The following is a 14,895-nucleotide window of genomic DNA, read 5'->3' as shown; positions in this document are numbered from 1 at the left end:
TGGGACACCACAGCCGTCATACTCAGGAAGGAGACACCTTCTGTCTCCTAGAGATGAACGTTCTTTGATGCAAAAAGTGCAAATCAATCCCAGAACAACATCAAAGGTCCCTGTGAAGATGCTGGAGGAAACAGGTACAAAAGTATCTATATCCACAGTAAAACGAGTCCTATATCGACATAACCCGAAAGGCCGCTCAGCAAGGAAGAAGCCACTGCTCCAAAACCGCCATAAAAAAGCCAGACTACAGTTTGCAACTGCAGAAGGGGACAAAGACCGTACTTTTTAGAGAAATGTCCTCTGGTCTGATGAAACAAAAATGGAACTGTTTGGCTGTAATGACCATCGTTATGTTTGGAGGAAAAAGGGGGAGGCTTGCAAGCCAAAGAACACCATCCCAACCCTGAAGCATGGGGGTGGCAGCATCATGTTGTGGGCGTGCTTTGCTGCAAGAGGGACTGGTGCACTTCATGAAATAGATAAGTAGCTGGTGTGGAAAAATAAGTGGATATATTGACGCAACAACTCAAGACATCAGTCAGGAAGTTAAAGCTTGATCGCAAATGGATCTTCCAAATGGACAATTACCCCATGCATACTTCCAAAGTTGTGGCAAAATAGCTTAAGGACTTCAAAGTCAAGGAATGGGAGTGGCCGTCACAAAGCCCTGACCTCAATCCTATAGAAAATGTGTGGGCAGAACTGAAAAAGCTAGTGCGAGCAATTAGGCCTATAAACCTGACTCAGTTACACCAGCTCTGTCAGGAGGAATGGGCCAAAATTCACCCAATTTATTGTGGAAAGCTTGTGGAAGGCTACCCGAAACGTTTGACCCAAGTTAAACAACTTCTTCAGGATAGGGGGCAGCATTTTCACTTTTGGATAAATAGCGTGCCCAAATTCCTGCTACTCATCCCCAGAATATAAGATATGCATATTATTAGTAGATTTAGATAGAAAACACTCTGAAGTTTCTAAACTAAACCATTCAGATTTATTTTTTTTTGTTGAGGTCACTGTCTAATCAATGAGGTTTCATTGGGAAACCAGATTTCTAAGGGACTTGTTTGCAGTTCCTACCGCTTCCACTGGATGTCAACAGTCTTTAGAAATGAATGAAGAAGTACGGCCATCTTGAATGAATGTCACTTGAATTGTACTTTTTCAGAGAGGCGCATGACTCGAAAAGTAGCGTCAGTTTGTTGTCTTCCTGTATTGAACACAGATAGTCCCGTCTTCAATTTGATCGATTATTAACATTTTAAAAATACCTAAAGTTGTATTACAAAAGTAGTTTGAAATGTTTTGGCAAAGTTTACAGGTAACTTTTGAGATATATTGTAGTGATGTTGCGCAAATTGGAAGCTGTGCTTTTCTGGATCAAACGCCCCAAATAAATGGACATTTTGGATATATATCGACGGAATTAATCGAACAAAGGGACCATTTGTGATGTTTATGGGACATATTGGAGTGCCAACAAAAAAAGCTTGTTAAAGGTAAAGGCATGATTTATATTTTATTTCTGCGTTTTGTGTCGCGCCTGCAGGGTTGAAATATGCGACTCTCTCTTAGTTTACTGTTGTGCTATCCTCAGATAATAGCATCTTATGCTTTCGCCGAAAAGCCTTTTTGGAATCTGACATGTTGGCTGGATTCACAACGAGTGTAGCTTTAATTTTGTATCTTACATGTGTGATTTAATGAAAATTTGATTTTTATATCATTTTATTTGAATTTGGCGCTCTGTATTTTCCCTGGCTATTGGCCAAGTGGGACGCAAGCATACCGCCTATCCCAGAGAGGTTGAAGGCAATGCTACCAAATACTAATTGAGTGTATTTACACTTCTGACCCACTGGGAATGTGATGAAAGGAATAAAAGCTGATCTAAATCATTCTCTCTACTATTATTCTGACATTTCACATTCTTAAAATAAAGTGGTGATCCTAACTGACCTAAAACCGGGAATTTGTGCCAGGATTAAATGTCAGGAATTGTGAAAAACTGAGTTTAAATGTATTTGGCTAAGGTGTATGTAAACTTTCGACTTCAACTATATGTGGTTGTAGAGTAGTGGCCTGTGGGCACACACTTTAAGTGTTGTGAAATATTTTGTGAATGTATTATGATGTTTTTAAAATTGTATAACTGCCTTCCTTTTTGCCTTGGCAGCAGTTAATGAGGATCCATAAAAAAATACAAATACAGAGTGAAAATCTTTTATGGTGGCGTTGTTCAGACTGTTCTAGAGTTCTTAGATTTTCTTAGACATCTCTCTCAGTAGTCACTGTTCTCTATGGTCTTGAAGACGATGCCTCTCTTGACAGTAGGTGATAGATCAGGTTGAGATATGAGGGTAACATCTTCCCCAATCTTCTGTGGTGTAAACCCATTTGGGGCAGACCTCAGCAGCAGAGAAAGGCTGGCTAAGATGCTAACAGGATAGTTTCCACTGTTTCGACTTGTTGCTGTTGTTCCTGGTGTTTCTGTGGAAAATGCACTTCTGCTCAGCAAGTTTAATCTCGTACAGACAGTTCATCACTCCCACACCCTACTTGGAATTGAACCAACTGGCTGACAAGCGACCGTGGTGGGGATGGTGGTTGTAGTTGAAGGGCCAAAGGAGAATGGATTAGGTTTTTATTATTAAGGTTTGAGCTCATAACATTGTACTTTGACCTGAAAGTAATTTCACGGCAGTTGTCAAATTGGTACTTTTAAATTATTTCAATGATCTTGATGAATGGTCAATACAATTTGCCATGAATTATTGCAGCAGAGGTAAATGATTTCTACTGTATAATAAATAATATACTGTGTAGTAAATGTTCTGTAATGTCCTCTGTGACATATAATTATAGTATTACATCTAAAATGGCCTCCAGGCTGAAATTAGTCTTAATCCCTGCTTGTAGTATGTTATTCCAATGCTAGATACTCTATGCGATTTCCTTAAATGAACACTGTTGCAATGCACTTAGCACCACCCCTTCAATCACAGTCTACTCTAGTACATCATAGTGTTTGAAGTTGCTATTTGGCTTCCTGCTTGCTGTTTATACTTCATACTGTATTTCAGATATTCATTGGTTGGTTGGTTGTTTTTTCCTCATTTGGCACTTTGATGATGTGATATATAACACACTTGAATTGAGTGTATAATGCAGACAACAAACTGAATACTTAAAACATTTCTATAACATAAAACCATTAAAACACTGTGTTGAACTACATATTTGAAACTCCATAGAGTACCTACCTATACGGGTCTTTCCTCATTGGTGAATTGTCAATAGTTGCCTTATTGCTCACTGGGTGTACCCAGCTGTAATCCCAGTAGGCTTTGCTTGTGTATTGAAATGTACACTGCTCCCTCTCTCTCTTTCTTTATCAGTTCTCACTGTGAGGCCAGCAGGGATTCACTCTAGTTCAATCAATCAATCAATCAATCAATCAATCAATCAAATTTATTTTATATAGCCCTTCGTACATCAGCTGATATCTCAAAGTGCTGTACAGAAACCCAGCCTAAAACCCCAAACAGCAAGCAATGCAGGTGAAGAAGCACGGTGGCTAGGAAAAACTCCCTAGAAAGGCCAAAACCTAGGAAGAAACCTAGAGAGGAACCAGGCTATGTGGGGTGGCCAGTCCTCTTCTGGCTGTGCCGGGTGGAGATTATAACAAAACATGGTCAAGATGTTCAAATGTTCATAAATGACCAGCATGGTCGAATAATAATAAGGCAGAATAGTTGAAACTGGAGCAGCAGCACAGTCAGGTGGACTGGGGACAGCAAGGAGTCATCATGTCAGGTATTCCTGGGGCATGGTCCTAGGGCTCAGGTCCTCCGAGAGAGAGAAAGAAAGAGAGAATTAGAGAGAGCATATGTGGGATGGCCAGTCCTCTTCTGGCTGTGCCGGGTGGAGATTATAACAGAACATGGCCAAGATGTTCAAATGTTCATAAATGATCAGCATGGTTGAATAATAATAAGGCAGAACAGTTGAAACTGGAGCAGCAGCACAGCCAGGTGGACTGGGGACAGCAAGGAGTCATCATGTCAGGTAGTCCTGGGGCATGGTCCTAGGGCTCAGGTCCTCCGAGAGAGAGAAAGAGAGAAGGAGAGAATTAGAGAACGCACACTTAGATTCACACAGGACACCGAATAGGACAGGAGAAGTACTCCAGATATAACAAACTGACCCTAGCCCCCCGACACATAAACTACTGCAGCATAAATACTGGAGGCTGAGACAGGAGGGGTCAGGAGACACTGTGGCCCACTCCGAGGACACCCCCGGACAGGGCCAAACAGGAAGGATATAACCCCACCCACTTTGCCAAAGCACAGCCCCCACACCACTAGAGGGATATCTTCAACCACCAACTTACCATCCTGAGACAAGGCTGAGTATAGCCCACAAAGACCTCCGCCACGGCACAACTTAAGGGGGGGGGGGGGGGGGGCGCCAACCCAGACAGGATGACCACATCAGTGACTCAACCCACTCAGGTGACGCACCTCCTCCAGGGACGGCATGAGAGAGCCCCAGTAAAGCCAGTGACTCAGCCCCTGTAATAGGGATAGAGGCAGAGAATCCCAGTGGAAAGAGGGGAACCGGCCAGGCAGAGACAGCAAGGGTGGTTCGTTGCTCCAGAGCCTTTCCGTTCACCCTCCCACTCCTGGGCCAGACTACACTCAATCATATGACCCACTGAAGAGATGAGTCTTCAGTAGAGACTTAAAGGTTGAGACCGAGTTTGCGTCTCTGACATGGGTAGGCAGACCGTTCCATAAAAATGGAGCTCTATAGGAGAAAGCCCTGCCTCCAGCTGTTTGCTTAAAAATTCTAGGGACAATTAGGAGGCCTGCGTCTTGTGACCGTAGCGTACGTGTAGGTATGTACGGCAGGACCAAATCAGAGAGATAGATAGGAGCAAGCCCATGTAATGCTTTGTAGGTTAGCAGTAAAACCTTGAAATCAGCCCTTGCTTTGACAGGAAGCCAGTGTAGAGAGGCTAGCACTGGAGTAATATGATCAAATTTTTTGGTTCTAGTCAGGATTCTAGCAGCCGTATTTAGCACTAACTGAAGTTTATTTAGTGCTTTATCCGGGTAGCCGGAAAGTAGAGCATTGCAGTAGTCTAACCTGGAAGTGACAAAAGCATGGATTAATTTTTCTGCATCATTTTTGGACAGAAAGTTCCTGATTTTTGCAATGTTACGTAGATGGAAAAAAGCTGTCCTTGAAATGGTCTTGATATGTTCTTCAAAAGAGAGATCAGGGTCCAGAGTAACGCCGAGGTCCTTCACAGTTTTATTTGAGACGACTGTACAACCATTAAGATTAATTGTCAGATTCAACAGAAGATCTCTTTGTTTCTTGGGACCTAGAACAAGCATCTCTGTTTTGTCCGAGTTTAAAAGTAGAAAGTTTGCAGCCATCCACTTCCTTATGTCTGAAACACATTCTTCTAGCAAGGGCAATTTTGGGGCTTCACCATGTTTAATTGAAATGTACAGCTGTGTGTCATCTGCATAGCAGTGAAAGTTAACATTATGTTTTCGAATAACATCCCCAAGAGGTAAAATATATAGTGAAAACAATAGTGGTCCTAAAACGGAACCTTGAGGAACACCGAAATTTACAGTTGATTTGTCAGAGGACAGACCATTCACAGAGACAAACTGATATCTTTCCGACAGATAAGATCTAAACCAGGCCAGAACTTGTCCGTGTAGACCAATTTGGGTTTCCAATCTCTCCAAAAGAATGTGGTGATCGATGGTATCAAAAGCAGCACTAAGGTCTAGGAGCACGAGGACAGATGCAGAGCCTCGGTCCGATGCCATTAAAATGTCATTTACCACCTTCACAAGTGCCGTCTCAGTGCTATGATGGGGTCTAAAACCAGACTGAAGCATTTCGTATACATTGTTTGTCTTCAGGAAGGCAGTGAGTTGTTGCGCAACAGCCTTTTCTAAAATTTTTGAGAGGAATGGAAGATTCGATATAGGCCGATAGTTTTTTATATTTTCTGGGTCAAGGTTTGGCTTTTTCAAGAGAGGCTTTATTACTGCCACTTTTAGTGAGTTTGGTACACATCCGGTGGATAGAGAGCCGTTTATTATGTTCAACATAGTAGGGCCAAGCACAGGAAGCAGCTCTTTCAGTAGTTTAGTTGGAATAGGGTCCAGTATGCAGCTTGAAGGTTTAGAGGCCATGATTATTTTCATCATTGTGTCAAGAGATATAGTACTAAAACACTTGAGTGTCTCTCTTGATCCTAGGTCCTGGCAGAGTTGTGCAGACTCAGGACAACTGAGCTTTGAAGGAATACGCAGATTTAAGGAAGAGTCCGTAATTTGCTTTCTAATAATCATAATCTTTTCCTCAAAGAAGTTCATGAATTTATCACTGCTAAAGTGAAAGTCATCCTCTCTTGGGGAATGCTGCTTTTTAGTTAGCTTTGCGACAGTATCAAAAAGGAATTTCGGATTGTTCTTATTTTCCTCAATTAAGTTAGAAAAATAGGATGATCGAGCAGCAGTAAGGGCTCTTCGGTACTGCACAGTACTGTCTTTCCAAGCTAGTCGGAAGACTTCCAGTTTGGTGTGGCGCCATTTCCGTTCCAATTTTCTGGAAGCTTGCTTCAGAGCTCGGGTATTTTCTGTGTACCAGGGAGCTAGTTTCTTATGAGAAATGTTTTTAGTTTTTAGGGGTGCAACTGCATCTAGGGTATTGCGCAAGGTTAAGTTGAGTTCCTCAGTTAGGTGGTTAACTGATTTTTGTCCTCTGGCGTCCTTGGGTAGGCAGAAGGAGTCTGGAAGGACATCAAGGAATCTTTGTGTTGTCTGTGAATTTATAGCACGACTTTTGATGATCCTTGGTTGGGGTCTGAGCAGATTATTTGTTGCAATTGCAAACGTAATAAAATGGTGGTCCGATAGTCCAGGATTATGAGGAAAAACATTAAGATCCACAACATTTATTCCATGGGACAAAACTAGGTCCAGCGTATGACTGTGACAGTGAGTGGGTCCAGAGACATGTTGGACAAAACCCACTGAGTCGATGATGGCTCCGAAAGCCTTTTGGAGTGGGTCTGTGGACTTTTCCATGTGAATATTAAAGTCACCAAAGATTAGAATATTATCCGCTATGACTACAAGGTCCGATAGGAATTCAGGGAACTCAGTGAGGAACGCTGTATATGGCCCAGGAGGCCTGTAAACAGTAGCTATAAAAAGTGATTGAGTAGGCTGCATAGATTTCATGACTAGAAGCTCAAAAGACGAAAACGTCATTTTTTTTTTTGTAAATTGAAATTTGCTATCGTAAATGTTAGCAACACCTCCGCCTTTGCGGGATGCACGGGGGATATGGTCACTAGTGTAGCCAGGAGGTGAGGCCTCATTTAACACAGTAAATTCATCAGGCTTAAGCCATGTTTCAGTCAGGCCAATCACATCAAGATTATGATCAGTGATTAGTTCATTGACTATAATTGCCTTTGAAGTAAGGGATCTAACATTAAGTAGCCCTATTTTGAGATGTGAGGTATCATGATCTCTTTCAATAATGACAGGAATGGAGGTGGTCTTTATCCTAGTGAGATTGCTAAGGCGAACACCGCCATGTTTAGTTTTGCCCAACCTAGGTCGAGGCACAGACACGGTCTCAATGGTGATAGCTGAGCTGACTACACTGACTGTGCTAGTGGCAGACTCCACTATGCTGGCAGGCTGGCTAACAGCCTGCTGCCTGGCCTGCACCCTATTTCATTGTGGAGCTAGAGGAGTTAGAGCCCTGTCTATGTTGGTAGATAAAATGAGAGCACCCCTCCAGCTAGGATGGAGTCCGTCACTCCTCAGCAGGTCAGGCTTGGTCCTGTTTGTGGGCGAGTCCCAAAAAGAGGGCCAATTATCTACAAATTCTATCTTTTGGGAGGGGCAGAAAACAGTTTTCAACCAGCGATTGAGTTGTGAGACTCTGCTGTAGAGCTCATCACTCCCCCTAACTGGGAGGGGGCCAGAGACAATTACTCGATGCCGACACATCTTTCTAGCTGATTTACACGCAGAAGCTATGTTGCGCTGAGAGTAGTTGAGAGTTTGAGCAAGGAAGCAGGCCACAGTCCGACAATTACCAACAGCTCTACGTAAGTTCAGATACGAATATACTGTAGGTTGGTAGGTAAATCAACTATATGGGCCTAACTGTTAAGACTTTGGTATTGCTGTTGAACATTTCCTCCATTTTAACTAAGGGCTTGGACTGGGGGATGATTGGTTGTCTATATTTTAAATGGATCTTCAATAATACATTAGTTAAGTGTCAGTAGAAAGGTGTCCATTTAGTCAAAAGTAATTCTATAGACCATAGACTTTATCATGTCCAATGTAAATTAAACATACTCTTGACCATGACCTTATGGTCTTTTCTCAGATGTAATACTGGTATGTGTTATGCACTGAATAATAGCAATACCAGCAAAAATGGCCGGTCAGCTACAGAAGATCGTAGCAGTGATAGAGTCTGTAATGGAAGTGTTTGAACAGGGAGCTGAGGTGGTGGCCAGTATTGCAGGTGACATCTTCCTTGTTTTCGCAATCACTGCTCCCATAATGAAATTGCTCCTGAACAATGTGGAGAGCAAGGAAGCTGCGTTCATGAATGAGCAGTTCCAGAAGATTTGTGAACGCCTGGAGTGTCACGGACGTTGTCGTGGAAATGACCGGACCAAGGTGCAGCGCGGTGAGCGTACATTTTCCTTTATTTATGTAAATGTCGCCAACAAAACAAGAAACAAAGAAACGACCGTGAAGCCTACTAGGGCTATAGTGCCACTAACAAAAATAACTACCCACAAAATACAAAGGAAAAGTATGATTCCCAATCAGAGACAACAATAGAACAGCTGTCCCTGATTGAGAACCATACCCGGCCAAAACATAGAAACAGAAAACATAGAAATAAAGAAACTAGAATGCTCACCCTAGTCACACCCTAGCCTACCCAGAATAGAGAATAAAAGCCTCTCTATGGCCAGGGCGTGACATGGAGGTGGTTTCAGAGGAGATGCAGCGGATTGACGAGGAGATCGAGAAGAGCAGAGTGGACGCTGCCTAATTTTCTGTAGAGGAGAACATCTTCAACCAGTTCCGCAAGTACATGGACATCCGCAATGCCAAACCCAAGTTTGGTGAGATGAAGAAGAAGCTTTTCGTGAAGAGGTGAAGAAGAAGCTTTTCATGGAGCATTTTGTCAAAACAGGTGGTGACAAAAACCTAATTAACCTCTGCAGTGCCGTGATGTGAGACAACTTCTCTGGAGAGTCAGTTTTGGAGATTGATTTTAACTATGAGGAGAAAAGTCGACGCGCAATATAAGACTTATGTGTGATTGAATCCAATATTTTACATAGGCCTCATCGCTCTGATGGGCTACACCGCTCTAAAGGACTGCGATGACGAAGAGAAGCTTCTTCAAGACTGGGGTGAAAAGATGAAGGATGTACAGGTGAAAATGAATGCTGTCATTGAGGACTGCATCACCCAAGCAGTCTGAACTGGATTCCCGGAGGTTGGTTAGGGACCATTCTGACCTGAGCAACCAGCAGCTGGCAGACGCCATTTTGGAGAAGCTGAAAAGAAAGTATGACTGGGTGTGCTGGTCTGTCCGTATATTCAGCTCCCCTTCGGGCCTGTTCTCCAACAAAAAAGACATCCAGTGCCCCACAAGGAAAAGTTGCTTTCAGGTGCCAGTGACAGACGAGAAGCTGCAGTCCAATTTGATCTTTGCACCAAGACTGACATTGACAAGTACTTTCTCTCTTTCTCAGTTGAGTTCTGATCGCCAGCTATACTTAATGAAGAGGAACATAGGCATAACACTTATAATAAAGCAAGATACTTACCAACAACTGTTTTACCTATTAATCTATTCTTTGTCAAATTAAATGTACTAAAATAATGTAACAAAAATTATTTGTTTGTAGAAATACATTTCAGATAAACCACACATTTGAATTTGTAATTATTATGGATCCCCATTAGCTGATGCCACTCTTCCTGGGGACCAACAAAATTAAGGCAGTTTATGCATTTTTAAAAACATTACAATAAATACAACACATTGTGTGCCCAACTCCACCACTACCACATATCTACGTACAGTACAAAATCCATGTGTACGTGTGTGTATACTGCATATATTATCATGTGTGTGTGTATGCTGGTGTCTAATGGTGCCAGAGGGGATGACTGCCGTTTTATTGGCTCTTAATCAACCGTGCTATTTTGTTAGTTTTTTCGCATTGTTTGTAACTTATTTTGTACATAATGTTGCTGCAACCGTCTCTTATGACCTAAAAGAGCTTCTGGACATCAGAACAGCGATTACTCACCTGGAATTGGACTAAGAATTCTTCTTTAATGAGTCGGACTGGAAGGATATACTCCAGACACCCATATAGGCCCTCATCCCCGTCATTCGCTGGAGGAAGAAACAGAGATTTGGCAGACAGAGATCGGGGTGCCTTGTGAGGATCAGGCGACGAGAGGCTAATCTGCCTTTGTCATCCAAACTTGTCACGACTTCCACCGAAGTCGGTCCCTCTCCTTGTTCGGGCGACGTTGGGCGGTCGACGTCTCCGGCCTTCTAGCCATCATCGTTTCACTTTTCATTTTCCATTTGTTTTGTCTTTGTTTTACACACCTAGTTTCAATTCTCCAATTACATGTTGTGTATTTAACCCTCTGTTCCCCCCATGTCCTTGTCCTGTATTGTTTATTGTAAGTGCTTGTGCCACGTTTATTCTGGTGTGCGTCGGGTTATGTACCTATTTATTGATTGTTCTGTTTTCCGGTGGGTTTTTATTATTAAACTGCACTGTTGGAAATACAGTTTTTGCTCTCCTGCGTCTCACTTCTCTGCCGCCAGTACGGGCCCCTTACATCAGTGTAGTTTTTGTCACAAGGGGAGGTTGCTAGAGTATTGAAAACAGGGGTATCAATATGTATTTACCCTAAAAAATGTTTTTAACCCTCTGTTTTCCCCATGGTTTTTGTGTGTGATTGTTTTATGTATGTTCGTTCCGTTATTGTGGGCTCGGTATTACGACATGTTATTGGAATATTTGAGTAAAGTTACTTATGTTACTCATCTCTGCTGTCCTGCGCCTGACTCCTCTGCACCAGCTACACCCAGACCACTACAGTACCGCTAGTTAACATTCAATCGCTAGAAAATAAATGGGACGAACTGAAAGCATGTATATCCTACCAACGGAACATTAAAAACTGTAATATCTTGTGTTTCACCGAGTCGTGGCTGAACGACGACATGAATAACATACAGCTGGCAGCTTATACCGTACACTCTATCGGCAGGATAGAACAGCAGCCTCTGGTAAGACATGGTGTCACGGATCCCTCCGGAGCTTTCATTACGCACACCTGTCCCCTATTCTCACTGATTAGTACTTGTAAAAGTGTGCCCTTTGGTTTCCATTAGGCTGTCCATTATTGTTACTATGTCCGTTGGTCGTGAGTACCTGTGCTGTGTGTTTTGGCTTTGTTGCCGCTTGTGGATTGCACAGATGATCGGGTCTCGTCCCGTGTGTTAATCATTGTGCACTTGTGTTATTTATTCAAGGTACTCCTCTTTTGTTTGGGTTTCTACCCTGTGTTTTGTACAGTGTTTGTTTGGTCTTCGTCCCTGTGCACGCCGTAATTTGGGTATAAATAAAACCCCTATTACACATTCCTGCGCCTGTCTCCCTTATCATTCATACCAATGTGACACACGGGGCAGGGGCCTATGCATATTTGTAAACAACAGCTGGTGAACGATATCTAAGGAAGTCTCGAGGTTTTGCTCGCCTGATGTAGAGTATCTCATGATAAGCTGTAGACCACACTATCTACCTAAAGAGATATCTGTATTTTTTGTAGCTGTCTACATACAGACCAACAGACTCGGTCTACCCACAGACCGATGCTAGCACTAAAACCACACTCAATGAGCTGTACACCGCAATAAGCAAACAGAAGCACCAGTGACTCGGCCTATAAAAAAGTGGCCAGATTAAGCAGATGCTAAACTACAGGACTGTTTTGCTATCACAGACTGGAATATGTTCCGCGATTCTTCCGATGGCATTGAGGAGTAGACCACATCAGTCGCTGGCTTCATCAATAAGTGCATCGATGACGTCGTCCCCACAGTGACTGTACGTACCTTCCCCAACCAGAAGCCATGGATTACAGGCAACATTCGCACTGAGCTAAAGGGTAGAGCTGCCGCTTTCAAGGAGCGGGCTGTGTGCTCAGTCCACTCCTGTATTCCCTGTTCTCTCATGACTGCACGGCCAGGCACGACTCCAACACCATCATTAAGTTTGCCAATTACACAACAGAGGTAGGCCTGATCACCGACATCGATGAGACAGCCTATAGGGAGCATGTCAGAGACCTGACTGTGTGGTGCAAGGATAACAACCTCACCCTCAGCGTGATCACACCTACTCATTCCAGGGTTTTTCTTCATTTTTACTATACTAACACTTTTTTGGTTACCACATGATTCCATATGTGTTATTTCATAGTTTTGATGTTTTCAGTACTATTTTACAATGTAGAAAATAGTCAATATAATATGAAAAATATATATAAGAAAAACCCTTGAATACTTCTCCCCATTTTAGCTACTGTTGTATCAATATGTTTTGACAGTTTACAATCCAGGGTTACTCCAAGCAGTGTAGTCACCTCACCTTGCTCAATTTCCACATTATATTTTACAAGATTTAGTTGAGGTTTAGGGTTCAGTGAATGGACTAACTTATTCCTTGCCACCCACTCTGAAACTAACTGCAACTCTTTGTTAAGTGTTGCAGTAATTTCAGTCATTGTAGTAGCTGACAAGTATAGTGTTGAGTCATCAGCTGTCTGGGTGGCTGGTCTCAGACGATACCGCAGGTGAAGAAGCCAGATGTAGAGGTCCTGATCTGGCATGGTTACACGTGATCTGCGGTTGAGAGGCCGGTTGAACGTACTGCCAATTTCTTCAAAACAATATTGGAGGTGGCTTATGGTAGAGCATTGAGCATTCAATTTTCTGGCAACAGCTTTGGTGGAGATTCCTGCAGTCAGCATGCCTATTGCTCACGCCCTCAAAACTTGAGGATTCTGTGGCATGGTGTAGGGTGACATAATTGCACATTTTTGCAGTGTTTTTTTTTATTGCCCCCAGTAAAAGGTGCACCTGTGTAATGATCATGCTGTTTAATCAGCTTCTTGATATGCCACACTTATCAGGTGGATGGATGCTCAAAAACATGGAGGTTCACAAATGTATGCACCAAACATTTGAGAAATAAGCTATTTGTGCATATGGAACATTTCTGGGATATTTTATTTCAGCTCATGAAACATGGAACCAACACTTTACATGTTGCATTTTTATTTTTGTTCAGTATATAAACAAACACTTTAGAGTGAACTTTCACTTGCAGACTGACATTTCAGTTGCTGCAATTTGCATTTACAGTGCCTTGCGAAAGTATTCGGCCCCCTTGAACTTTGCGACCTTTTGCCACATTTCAGGCTTCAAACATAAAGATATAAAACTGTATTTTTTTGTGAAGAATCAACAACAAGTGGGACACAATCATGAAGTGGAACGACATTTATTGGATATTTCAAACTTTTTTAACAAATCAAAAACTGAAAAATTGGGCGTGCAAAATTATTCAGCCCCTTTACTTTCAGTGCAGCAAACTCTCTCCAGAAGTTCAGTGAGGATCTCTGAAGGATCCAATGTTGACCTAAATGACTAATGATGATAAATAAAATCCACCTGTGTGTAATCAAGTCTCCGTATAAATGCACCTGCACTGTGATAGTCTCAGAGGTCCGTTAAAAGCGCAGAGAGCATCATGAAGGACGAGGAACACACCAGGCAGGTCCGAGATACTGTTGTCAAGAAGTTTAAAGCCGGATTTGGATACAAAAAGATTTCCCAAGCTTTAAACATCCCAAGGAGCACTGTGCAAGCGATAATATTGAAATGGAAGGAGTATCAGACCACTGCAAATCTACCAAGACCTGCTGTCCCTCTAAACTTTCAGCTCATACAAGGAGAAGACTGATCAGAGATGCAGCCAAGAGGCCCATGATCACTCTGGGTGAACTGCAGAGATCTACAGCTGAGGTGGGAGACTCTGTCCATAGGACAACAATCAGTCGTATATTGCACAAATCTGGCCTTTATGGAAGAGTGGCAAGAAGAAAGCCATTTCTTAAAGATATCCATAAAAAGTGTCGTTTAAAGTTTGCCACAAGCCACCTGGGAGACACGCCAAACATGTGGAAGAAGGTGCTCTGGTCAGATGAAACCAAAATTGAACTTTTTGGCAACAATGCAAAACGTTATGTTTGGCGTAAAAGCAACACAGCTCATCAGCCTGAACACACCATCCCCACTGTCAAACATGGTGGTGGCAGCATCATGGTTTGGGCCTACTTTTCTTCAGCAGGGACAGGGAAGATGGTTAAAATTGATGGGAAGATGGATGGAGACAAATACAGGACCATTCTGGAAGAAAACCTGATGGAGTCTGCAAAAGACCTGAGACTGGGACGGAGATTTGTCTTCCAACAAGACAATGATCCAAAACATAAAGCAAAATCTACAATGGAATGGTTCAAAAATAAACATATCCAGGTGTTAGAATGGCCAAGTCAAAGTCCAGACCTGAATCCAATCGAGAATCTGTGGAAAGAACTGAAAACTGCTGTTCACAAATGCTCTCCATCCAATCTCACTGAGCTCGAGATGTTTTGCAAGGAGGAATGGGAAAAAAATTCAGTCTCTCGATGTGCA

The 14,895-nt window shown here is 42.5% G+C and overlaps 1 pseudogene across 1 annotated transcript; it reads left to right on the top strand.

Annotated features, from left to right (window-relative positions):
- Positions 1-8,823: 8,823 nt before the first annotated feature.
- LOC149984521 (uncharacterized) lies at positions 8,824-11,425 on the top strand (annotated as a pseudogene). The gene has a single exon (XR_016494594.1). The product of XR_016494594.1 is annotated as an uncharacterized LOC149984521 (transcript).
- The last annotated feature ends 3,470 nt before the right edge of the window (positions 11,426-14,895 follow it).

Source organism: Oncorhynchus mykiss, chromosome 3 (assembly GCF_057628025.1).
Source record: "Oncorhynchus mykiss isolate SJ-2025 chromosome 3, ASM5762802v1, whole genome shotgun sequence".
Taxonomy (NCBI): domain Eukaryota; kingdom Metazoa; phylum Chordata; class Actinopteri; order Salmoniformes; family Salmonidae; genus Oncorhynchus; species Oncorhynchus mykiss.
This window is presented reverse-complemented; position numbering and strand designations above follow the sequence as displayed.